Source organism: Hibiscus syriacus, unplaced genomic scaffold, assembly GCF_006381635.1.
Source record: "Hibiscus syriacus cultivar Baekdansim isolate YM2019G1 unplaced genomic scaffold, ASM638163v2 tig00014626_pilon, whole genome shotgun sequence".
NCBI classification, from domain to species: domain Eukaryota; kingdom Viridiplantae; phylum Streptophyta; class Magnoliopsida; order Malvales; family Malvaceae; genus Hibiscus; species Hibiscus syriacus.
Genome location: NW_024062330.1, coordinates 67,273 through 80,499, shown reverse-complemented (window position 1 = coordinate 80,499; position 13,227 = coordinate 67,273). Strand labels below are relative to the sequence as shown.

Below are 13,227 nucleotides of genomic sequence, written 5' to 3'. Positions count from 1 at the left end.
GTCAGAAATTTTGAATTTTGGGGGCAGCACCAAGTCAGGAACTAAACTCAATTCTTTGGAATCGAGTCCATACAAACCGGTATCTTCATTCATAGCTCTGATTTCCCCTTCTAGTTGTTTCCACTTCTCCTTCATTTGTTTGTTTTGCTCTAACCTACCTTCTTCATCAAGATTTGGAACCTGGTGATGTTGATGTTCTTCCTGATGCGAACTAGATCCGGGATATAAGTTCGTAGAGGCACCAGTTGGGTTAATGTATACTTTCCCAGTATGAATAAGTGTTTCTTGAACGGTCTGAGATCGAGTTGGGGTGAACCCTGGTGGGTAGAGTGGTCCCTCAGTTACAGTTTCAGGCACAAGGCTCTTTCCATGCATAGGATTTCTTCCTTCAAGTAGACTAGTGAACTTAGCAAACATCTTTTTCTGAGCATTCAGTATATCTTCTTGCATCTTTTTCATATTTTCTTGTATCTCTAGCTGAGTTTTCTCAATTTAGGTAATTTTGTCATCCATGGCTTTCTTCCTAGTGTTATACGGATGTTTAGAAGTTTCAGTATTCTGTCACACAGTCTTTTTTGTTAATGTTGATATTTTATTAATGAATATGAAATATATAACTATGAATGAATAAAGATGCAGTGCAGAAATTAAGATGCATTGCGAAAAGTAAAAATGCGTATGCAAAATCTAAAAGAATAAGAATCGCCTGCTTGGCACTTTCAGAAACACAGAGGCGAGATAGGGGTCTAATTAGGGTAAAGCCTGCTTGGCACTTTTAGAAACGTAATAGGTAAAATTACCCTTGTAGTCCTTTATATGTTTTAAGCTTAATGGATATTTTAGTCCCTAAACTATTACTGCAATTCTCACCCTGCAGTTTGCCTCATGAAAAGGCAAATTATTGATTAATTCCATCTTGAAAAAATAAAGCGTCAAATCTCAGTCCAAAATTCCACCATCTAAACCTTTACATCAAAGTCCATTTCTAGTACACTTGAGAGTGGAAGGTGATTATTCCATTCAAGTTGAAAAGTGGATCTTTCTTTTTCGTCACCCCTACAAGTTTGATCATCAGGGAAAAGATTTTGGAATATTTAAAATAATATTATCTGATTTGATGGAAACTTACAAAAAAATTTATTATGGGTATCAAATATGGAGATGAAACTATTATTTTATAAAAGTAATAGAGAAAAAAATATAAAATGGTAATTATCTACACTTTATAATTTTCACGTTTATTTTTCTAAAATATTCTTAACTTTTTGCATTATTCACATCAATTATATTTAAATTAGTTACTCCTAATACAAAATCTTAGTAAAGAAACATCAAAAAAAATTATTCCTCCATTCCCAATTCATACAAAGTTTAATAAATATATGTCTTGAAGGGAAAGACGGCAGGTTTAAGCCCAGCTTGAAGACAGGGACAAGCCAACAATAACAAGTTGAGCGATCCAACTCCCAACACCAAAAAAAGCAGAGAACAGTGTTCAAATCACTTGGAGTCAGATCGGTAAGCGGTGACGCTTGGAGTGTAAGACAAGTCAGTAACCAATTACAACCCTAAATTTAACAAATCATTTCATGAAAAAGTGAACAGCCCAACTACTGTCATCTTTTTCTCATCTAAGATGATCATTGGTTGCGACTTTTATATGATTCAATAAAAAAAGGGGTTAAGCAACAATCATGATGACCGTCAATGATGTCTAAGACAACAAATGTTCCTCGAGAAAGAAAGAAAAAAAAAAGCTCGTTTATTTGGTCTTTTATTTCCTTTTTGATGTTTTTTGAGGATGAATCATGTCTTTTCATGCGTTAATTGCACGCAAAACCCCATATGCTTTGACCTGATGACATTTCAAGATGCTTATATTTGCACATCAAGTGATATGTTTTTTCTTTTATCAGTTTCGTATAATATTATGTATATTGCTTAATTTTCTTTTCACTTAAGAAATGAAAATTATTTAATGTTTTTTTCTGTTTTATATATTATATTAACAGTTTATCTATTGAATTAAACTAAATCCATAAATCATTTGTCATATTAAATGAAAAGAGAATGAAAACTAAAATTCATATTTTATTTTAAAAAATATTATCACAAAAAAAGTTATAAAATTATATTTTAAAAAAATTGGTATAATCTTATAGCATATAATTTATTAAATGATTGTTTTTTAAATAGTTTAGAAAAGTTATAAGATAATATGTATATGTCCAAATTTTCTTAATTTATTTACAACACACGCCTTACAAAGGTTTTTTTACAACACACACCTTACAAAGGTTGTTATTCGAACTCATAACCTTTAGGAATACTAACTTTCTCTTTTACCACTTATCCATCAAAGTTAAATATTATAAAAAAATATTACAAGAAGATTACCCCAAATCAAATTACTCCATTCACAATACTAAAATGCAACTATTAAATATTTGTATTATTTAAAAAAAACTAATATTTTATTTATTTAAATTAATAGAAATAACCAATAAGATTGGTTGAAGTAGTAAGTAACTTGAAATTGCTTAAGTAATGTCTCGAATTCGAATCCTTGTATACGCAAAAAAAAATTGTTGAGAGGTTCACCTACAGAAATCAGATGTGCAACATAAATTAAGATTAATCAAGATAAAGCCTTAGAAGACAATTAAATAAATTGATAGTAATTAATAAACTAGATGTGCAACATAAATTAAGATTAATCAAGACAAAACCTTAAAAAATAATTAAATAAATTAAAAGTAATTATATAAATTAATCGTAATTAAGTGTCAGTGGTTCGAATCCTGACGTTTGCGAATAGAGCAAACTGGGTTGGGAGGGTCGCCCTCGCCTCTGCAGTACCCAATCTGGATTAGTCGGTCAATAGATCGGATACCAGTGATTATTTCAAAAAAAAAATAATATATATTTATGTTTATTTCATTTTACATGAATGCGTATCAAACATGGTATTTTTTTCCTTTCACAAAATAAATGTAATTGTAAAACATTAAAAAGAGAATTCATTAAGAATGACAGCGCCATCTTTTCAAATTTTCTATTAACATTATCGACAACCGATGTTCTTACAGTGACCACGTGAATATAAACCATATTGAAAATTATATTTCAACGACAACCACATTGGTACATTTAGTCATAGTCTACATCACCGCAGGTGAATCCAAGATATTTTTTTACAGTATTGCGGATTTGGCAACATTAATTTATCTTTCACTTCGAAACTATCGCCACTTTCAACTTTCAGGAAGTGCAAGCTACTGTCCGGACCTGTGGTTCATTCGTGTAATGTAAACATGTGAATACAACATATTAATATTCTAAATATATACTAAATATTAAAAATTGTATATTATTAATTGAACGTAAATTGAAATTAAAGGTGTTAGGTAGACCAAAATTCCCCAATCAGCTGCAAAGATAGTTGGGCAAGGACTTCTTATCCATAGTGGATTTTGGTTGAGGGGCTTACAAAACATTATCCATAGCGGATTTGTACTGCTGTACTATAACAATGTCCATGGCTGTCAATACACAAGCATTTATTGAATCCATATTCATAAAGTTAAAACTTCATGAATGTGATCAAAAGGAAGATATTTTATGTGCTGTCAATTTCTCTTTTTGTTATCCAATGTGGAATTTACGGTTTTATAATAAATGTTCCCCTCTGAGCTTGTAATGTATGTAATTTATAAAATATTAAATTATTACATTATTTGTATTAAAATTTATTAATCAAAATAGTTTATGTAAAAATAATATATTTTTAAAATACTATATTAATAAATTACTTCATATCACACAAATTAAGATTTATTTTGAGATTTACTTTTTAAAAGACGTGTAATTAACGAACTTAAATAGGGAAGAAAATAATTAACAGTGGGACTTCTGTTTGGGTCACGGGGCAGGGTTCTCAGTTAAATCGCAAAACGACGATATTGGGTAGCCATTGCGGCATTTTTATCAAAGCCATCTTAAATAAAAACCTCAAAACAATCAAATTGGTTCAAAGGCATTTGCTGCTGCCTCTCTGTCTCCCCTGCACGTGACTCTCATTTCACCTAATTCCTTTTCCATCTCTATTTTCCAAAGGCATCCACGCTCAAAATATAATACAAACGAGTTCAACTTTTAACTTTATCCCCAATTTCTGGAAATAACTGCTAAATTTTATAATTATTGGAAATATTAACGCCGTCCATTTAGTCAACATTAAGTCACAAACCATTTACCCAATAATTTTTTCAGACAAGATATTTGTATTCTCAAATTCCTAAATTAAAATGATGTGCACATTATATATATCAACTATGAAGACAAGCCTTTGAATTTATTTATTTTCTCGATAGTCCTCTCAAGAAATTGTCGGTGCACTCGTGCCACGTCGGACTTCCATGGAATTTTCGGGTAATCCAGTTTGAGTACGCTGTTTTGCACTTTCTTTCGTTGGGAACGCCAGATGCCACCAGTTAAATCAGCCCGGTTGGTTACTCAAGTTATCACACGGACCAATGCGACATTGCCACGTTGCTAATCGAGTATCTTTGACTTTCTTCTCATTTTCCTATTGGCTTTCCGACCATCGTGACCCCACCCCATACCATTTAAAACTAGAGGTGACAAACTCGGATTAAGTTTGGGTCGAGTCATTTCGGGTTTAGATTAAATTATGTTTAATTTTGTACGGTGAATCGTATCGGGTCGGGTGATTATTTGATAGGTTGTTTTTCGGTTCGGATCTATATCAGATCGGTTGATTTTTGGATCGGGTCGAGTCAATACCTGATCGGTTAGAGTTCGGGTCGGGTCAATATCGGATCGGTTGATTTTCTGTTTAGGTCAATTCGGGTTAAGTTAGTTATGAGTCTAATCAAAATCAAGTATATATAGAATAATTGATATATACTTGTAAAACATATCTTCTTATTTGTTAATTTTATCATTTAGGTTTAATTTCAATTCTAAATCGTTTTGTTGAGTTAATCGATCGATGGAATCGGCTAAGAGGAGGGTGAATTGGCAATTAAAATTTTGGTAGAAGCTTTTGAAGAAAATTGAAAGTAATTGCACATCGATTTAGAGTGGTTCGACTTTCTCAACCAAAGTCTACGTCCACTACCTTAGCTATCCACACTAAGAATTTTCCAACAAATTCACTAATTTGTTCTTTCTTTGAGGCCAAAGAGATAATCTTACAATTCCCTCAAGAATATACCCCAATTCTTGAGAACACTCTTTTTTCAAATAGAAGATTACAAATTTGCAAACTCACAAGAAAAACCTCACAAGGCAAATATGTTTGCACAATTCTAGAACAAAGAAAGAACACTCAATAATAAATACAATTGAGCACAATAAGTGTTCTTGAAAGCAAAATGAATATTGAATGAAAAATAGGCTTGAAATGCTCAAACTTGAGGTTTGATGCTTTCTCTTTGATTCTCTCTTGATTCTAGTTGCTTGTTGTTTCTTGTTATTGATCAATGGCTTCTAAGCTTGTTTAAATACACCTTCAAATGATTCTGAACGTTGGAGATGATTAGTGGAGTCAATAGAGCCGTTTAAGTGTGAAAACAATTAATTAAAGCAGTTGGGAGCGTCAGTGCATCGATGCATACCCATGGTGCATCTGTGTAAAATTCAAATATTTTGACCGTTGGACCCTTAGTGCATCGGTGCACTAAGAGTGCATCGATGCATCAAGTGCATTCGATGTTTCAAAATAGCCATAGTGTATTGATGCATGAAATGCATTCGATGTTCAATTTAATTCATGGTGCATCGATGCATGGATTGGTGCATCGATGCATGGATTGGTGCATCGATGCATGGATTGGTGCATCGGTGCGTCACTATGAAAAATTGATTTTAAGCTTGATTTTGGTTCAAAATACTTTGTGAAAATTGTTTCAAAAATATATTAAGTATAAAACATAATTTTACACATTTAGTAAGGTTTGAAATTGATGTTAAAAGGCTTGGAGTAATAATTTGATATTCGATTAATTGAATCGAATAGACTTAGAATATCTTTTGTAAAATCTTAAAATTCATTTAAACTAATTTGTTATATCGAAACAAAAAATGTTTTCAACACGTTTAATATTTTGAATTAAACCATCATTTAGAGATGATAAATCGATAATTTGACACAAATATGATCTTATAATACGTGTTAGAATTTGTTATCAAAGTTTTATATTGATCTCGTATGAAAAAGTTTATAATGAGAACTGTTTGATAAAGAAATAAATTTTTTATTAAAAAAATTTATTTTCAATTATAAATTTAATATTTTTATTAAAATTTAAAAAATAATACATAATTTTATTTGTTAAGTTTTAGTCGTAACATATGTAAATTTTATATTATTGTTATTATAAATATAATATTATTTCATTTGTTTTAGTTGTTTTCTATTATTTTATTATAAATCTAATATTTTTATAACAAGTAAGATAAGTAAACTTTATTTATTACTGTTTTCAATCTTACAATTAAAATTTTACTTTTATATTCCTCTTAAACTTTCTATTATTTTATTATAAATATAATATTTTCAATATGTTCAGGTTGCTTTCAGATCGGGTTAAATTTTGTTCGATTTACTTTCGGATCAAGTTAAAATTCGGTTCAGATTTCTTTCGGTTCGAGTTAATTTCGGTTCTGATTGATTTCTATTTCACCAAATTTTGGATTGGGTATGGTTCGGGTCGAGTATCAGATCAAATTTAATTATCATGTTCGGATTCATATCGAGTATTAGATCGGGTAAATCGATTCGGATAATCGAGTTCGGATCAAATTTATCAGGTCTATCTGAAACTAATATGTATACATTTAATTAAAATTAGGCGAATATGTATTATAAAATATTTAATACAGAACTAAACTCAGCCAATGGACGACTTTTAACAAATACTCATTTTAAGTTATTATATTACATAAAACAATCCATAACCTTCTTTTAACATATAAAATATAAATAAAAAATAAATATAGTGCCCTTAAACAAAAAGCCAAAGAGGTACCCAAAAAAAAAAAAAAAAAAAAAAAGCCAAAGGCCCCAAACGAGGATGAAAATAAGCAAAGCGGTGTTGTGAAAGTAACAACAAAACCATGGGTGGGTTGTAAGGTATGGGTCGGAGGCGGTATTGATGTTTTATTTTTGGCATAATGCTTATTTTGATCCTTGAGTTATACTATTTTTTATTTTAGTATTTTTTTCTCACTTTGAAATCTAAATAACATTTATGTTCCATTTTACTCTAAAATGCATGGGTTCCCCCATTAAAACGTGCTTGTTTCAAATTATTAATACTATCGTTTTTTCATATAGAAATAGATTACAATGAAAATGACAACAAAAGTTTACACATTTCTAATCTCCACCGTACTTAAATCAAAGTCCACTAATTTTATGGGGTGTGTTTGTTTTATTTTTGTGTTTCTTTATTGAGGGCATAAGCTAAAGAATATATTTTTTCCTCTTGCAATTTGGGCCTCGGGAGTTAGATTGGTGGGAAAACGATGTCGTACGACGTGGTAGGAGTACATCATAAATACCACGAGAATTTTTGTACGCTACAATTTTGTTATTGGATAAATTACATCTCGGGTTATTTACTATTAGTAAGATTATACACAATTCATTCGGATTTAAAAAAATTACAAAAGAGGCAGTTAAGTAATCGATTATTACAAATATATCACTGAAATATTAAAAATGAAATAGAAATCAGAAGGCATTCTTAGGCAATAGTTTTATTGATTTTCTTACTAATAAATTATACTAATTATACGACTATTAGTAAGATTAGAAACATATCATTCTACTATTAGTAAGACCATAAATAAATCAGTTAATTTCAAAAATTACAAATCAACCATTTAATTAATTAGAAAAAATATTTAAAGTTTTGGGCTTCATAAAGATCGAATGCCTTATCCGATATCTAACTGATGGAGAGGTTATCATTAACTTTAAATACTAAAATATGTGACTTGGTTGTTATAATCAATTAAGTAAACAATTTAATTATAAACTCTTTAAAATGTAATATTTTTATTAAATGAAATTTAGTCTACTTTAAAAAGCCGTGCAGTGTTTAATAATATAATGATCTATTGATTGGGCTATTTGTAAAAATTTGAAATTAAATATTGAATTTGCAATTGTAATTAGTGGAGTGGCTTGTACTGCAGTTTACCCTTTATTACATCATGTTAAAGAAAAAAGTAGAGACAATTTAACACAAAATCTGCATAAAATTTAACTTTTTCCTGAATAATCAAAAGAAAGTCGTGGCTGTGATGAATGATGGTCACAAGCACCTGCCTTTGACCCCACTCATTTTCCTGCAGTTTCTGACTACTTCATAAAGTATAAAATAACCAGTCAGAAAATATTGTTTATTAAAGCACACGTGTATGTGTACCTTTAATTGTTCATAGTTTGATTTATTTAAATAATTTAACCCACGTTTTTACTAAAATTTAATGTGATGAATAATTTTAGTAATACAAAATATTATTCCCTCAAAAAGTTTTAATTGAAACGGTAAGATATATATGCATTGTCTTCTTAAAAATTATAAAGAAATGTTACATTATATTTGACCATACTATTTTAAAGAATATTTTTTATAAAAATAAAAATAGACATTTTAACTCTTTTGTTAATTTAGGGGATTTTCTTTTGTTTTTGGTCCAACTAGCGGTTTCTTGTCTTTCCTGGTTCCTCTGATTTAATTTAATCTGCTTTCTTTCCGGGACATTTGACGTCTCGTCAACTTTAAAACTAATCTCGGAATTACCAACATGCTCATGAAGTTTCTTTCAAAATCATCAGATTCTTACACTTTTGTTATATTTTAATATTCTTTTTTACCGCAGTTACTTTAATTTCTTGAATTTATTTCTAAATCGATGCCATTTTTACTTTTACCATAATTTATCTGCCCTTCCTTCTATAAATTCCATCTCAAACTCCAGCTTTCTCCATTGCGTTTTGCGTTAAACCCCTCCCCTTATTTTTTGTTTAGGTGCTTTATCTGTTCCTTTTCATTCTCTCTTTAGTTCACTTAGTTTACTTTTTATGTTTGATATGTTCTTTATAGTTTAGCTGCTCTTGTTTTGAGCTTCTGGGGTTCTGTTTTTCTGGTCATTTTGCTCGCAAAATTTCCATGTTGAAGAAATAAAACTCTGCCAAAATGCAACCATGGCTGTTTAGGTTGAACGGGTGGGGTGGGGGTTCGACCCAGATTTATCTAGAAAAACAGTGCCGTATGATCCACTCAAAGTTATGAACGATTTTCTTTGAGCTGCATTAAGATCTAAATAAAAAAAAGGATCTCATATGATATGAAACTTAGTTGGACTGTAAACATAGTTTGATTAACACTACATATATTTCCTTGTGGTTGGTGGGTTATGGTGGTAGGTTTGGAAAATCTTGTAGTCTTCTAGAATTATGTTGGGTTTTTGGTGTTTATCCTCTCCATTTACAGTTTTGATCAGTAGGATAATCTTTCATTTACTTTCTTTTTACACTTACTCTGTTTTCTCTCCTTGTTTTTCAGTTCGAAGAAATGGCTGAGCGTGCCCTTACCCGCGTCCACAGTCTCCGTGAGCGTTTGGATGAGACCCTTGTTGCTCATAGGAACGAGATTTTGGCCTTGCTCTCGAGGTAATTTCAAAGATTACTTTCAGATTTGCTCTGCATGTTTTTTTTCTTCTTTTCGGAATGTTTTTATTTGGTTATATGGTTGTTATATTTTATCGTAGGATCGAGGGTAAAGGAAAAGGAATTCTGCAACACCATCAGATCATTCTGGAGTTTGAAGCTGTCTCTGAAGAAAACAGGAAGAAGCTCGTTGATGGTGCATTTTATGAGATATTGAAGGCTAGTCAGGTAAAATAAACCATTCCCCCCATTTTCTTTTGGTTACAGAATCTTGATCATGATCATGTTCATTTTCTTGTATTAATAGGAAGCGATCGTGTTGCCTCCATGGGTTGCACTTGCTGTTCGTCCGGGGCCTGGTGTTTGGGAGTACATTAGAGTGAATGTTCACGCCCTTGTTGTTGAAGAGCTCTCTGTTGCTCAGTATCTTCACTTCAAGGAAGAGCTTGTTGATGGAAGGTAAGATATGTACACTGTGGAGTTCATTTGATATGTTTATTCAAGCTCGTTAATTTTTCTAACAATTTTTTTGGGCCTTGTTTTGCAGTTCAAATGGAAACTTTGTTTTGGAATTGGATTTTGAGCCCTTCAATTCATCTTTTCCTCGCCCAACTCTTTCAAATCGATCGGTAATGGTGTGGAGTTCCTTAATCGCCACCTTTCGGCAAAATTGTTCCATGACAGAGAGAGCATGCACCCTTTGCTTGAATTCCTCAGAGTCCACTGCCACAAGGGCAAGGTATGCCCCATAAAAACATCAGTCAAATTTGTTGTCAGTGTATAGATCAGACATAGATTTCCTTACAGGTTGATACTTAGATTTAGTAGATTCATAATATAGGCTATTTGTTTTTGTGGGTTTAAAATACTGAGGGTTTTCGTTGGCTTTCTTTGTTTGCAGAACATGATGTTGAATGACAGAATTCAGAACCTGAATGCTCTCCAACATGTTCTGAGGAAGGCAGAGGAGTATCTTGGTACAGTGCCTGCCGAGACACCGTATGCCGAATTCGAGCACAGGTTCCAGGAAATCGGCTTGGAGAGAGGTTGGGGTGACACTGCTGAACGCGTGCTCGAGATGATCCAACTCTTTTTGGATCTTCTTGAGGCACCTGATCCTTGCACCCTTGAGAAGTTCCTTGGGAGGATCCCCATGGTGTTCAATGTTGTGATTCTTACTCCCCACGGATACTTTGCTCAAGACAATGTTTTGGGGTACCCTGACACCGGTGGCCAGGTTGTTTATATCTTGGATCAAGTCCGAGCTTTGGAGAATGAAATGCTCCTCCGTATCAAGCAGCAAGGACTCAACATCACCCCTCGTATCCTCATTGTGAGACTCTTGGTTACTGCTAGTAGTTTTAATAATTTGTTTCTTCTGTATATGATTTGGCCATCTTGTATGCTAATGTCTTTGTTTCTTTTTCAGATTACTAGACTTCTTCCTGATGCAGTCGGAACAACTTGCGGTCAACGACTTGAGAAAGTATACGGAACAGAGCACTCAGATATTCTTCGAATACCCTTCAGAACAGAGAAGGGAATTGTGCGTAAATGGATCTCAAGATTCGAAGTCTGGCCATACTTGGAAACTTACACCGAGGTGAACCACTTGAACCATTGATCTTCTCATGTCCATTTCTATGATGGTAGATCACATTTGTTTTATTTACAAGTAAATCTGTTTGTTTCATAGGACGTTGCTCATGAAATTTCCAAAGAATTGCAAGGCAAGCCAGATCTGATAGTTGGAAACTACAGTGATGGCAATATCGTCGCCTCCTTGCTCGCACATAAATTGGGTGTCACACAGGTTTGTGAGAAACTAATTAACTAGGATCTTATATGTCCTCGTATATTCGATCATAGGATCTTATATGTCCTCGTATATTCGATCACATTTCGGTACAATGACTTGGTTTTTCACCTTTGTGTAGTGTACCATTGCCCATGCATTGGAGAAGACAAAATATCCAGATTCAGATATCTACTGGAAGAAACTTGAAGACAAATACCATTTCTCCTGCCAATTTACAGCTGATCTTTTCGCCATGAACCATACAGATTTCATAATCACCAGTACTTTCCAGGAAATTGCAGGAAGGTATACATAGATGATTTGTGTTCTAAGTATTTGATTTTATATTTTCTCGAAATCCCGTTCTCTAACTTGTCATATAAAGATCATTAACTCGATATAATTCTGTAATGATTTCCAGCAAGGACACTGTTGGTCAATACGAGAGCCACACTGCTTTCACTCTTCCAGGTCTCTACCGTGTTGTACATGGTATCGATGTGTTTGATCCCAAATTCAACATTGTCTCCCCCGGTGCTGATATGGAGATATACTTCCCTTACACCGAGGAGAAGAGGAGGTTGAAGCATTTCCACCCCGAGATCGAAGACCTTCTTTACAGCAAAGTTGAGAATGAAGAACACCTGTAAGTGCAAGTTTTCCGCTAGAAAATCAGATTACTAAAATATATGTTGTCTGATCTAACATTTTGTCCATGATTATCCGACAGGTGTGTGCTCAATGACCGCAACAAGCCAATTCTGTTTACAATGGCTAGGCTGGATCGCGTCAAGAATTTAACCGGAATTGTAGAATGGTATGGCAAGAATGCAAAGTTGCGAGAGTTGGTTAACCTTGTAGTTGTAGGTGGAGACAGGCGAAAGGAATCAAAAGATTTGGAAGAGAAAGCTGAAATGAAGAAGATGTTCGAGCTGATCGAAAAGTACAACTTAAACGGCCAATTCAGATGGATATCATCCCAAATGAACCGTATCCGTAATGGAGAACTTTACCGTTACATCTGCGACACCAAAGGTGCATTTGTACAACCTGCATTGTATGAAGCTTTTGGGTTGACCGTTGTGGAGGCAATGACTTGCGGTTTGCCAACTTTTGCAACTTGCAATGGTGGACCGGCTGAGATTATTGTCCACGGTAAATCTGGTTTCAACATTGATCCATACCACGGTGATCAAGCCGCTGAGATACTAGTCAATTTCTTCGACAAGTGCAAGGAAGATCCATCTCACTGGGACAAGATCTCACAAGGAGGCTTGAAACGTATCGAGGAGAAGTAAGCTCCCATAAATTTTGTTTTACTTTTCATATTTGTGCATACGTTTTAAGCTTGTTCTAACAAAATACAAACGGTTGGAAAAATCAGATACACATGGAAGATCTACTCCGAGAGACTATTGACCCTCACCGGAGTGTACGGATTCTGGAAGCATGTCTCCAACCTTGAACGCCGTGAGAGCCGCCGTTATCTCGAGATGTTCTACGCTCTAAAGTACAGCAAGCTGGTAATTTTCTCATTCACATCCCCATTTGTGTTTGTTTCTTCAAGTTCTCTTGTTTTAACTATATTGCTACGGGATTGTGATTGTTACAGGCTGAATCAGTTCCTTTGGCAGAGGAGTAAACTGAAGGAGAGGAACAACAATGGGCGGCTTCTTTTGTGGAGAATAATAATTGTTGTTTTCGAACTTGAATTGTATTT

At 33.3% G+C, this 13,227-nt stretch overlaps 1 pseudogene; it reads left to right on the top strand.

Moving 5' to 3' along the window:
- Positions 1-9,605: 9,605 nt before the first annotated feature.
- On the top strand, positions 9,606-13,225 carry LOC120207364 (annotated as a pseudogene).
- The last annotated feature ends 2 nt before the right edge of the window (positions 13,226-13,227 follow it).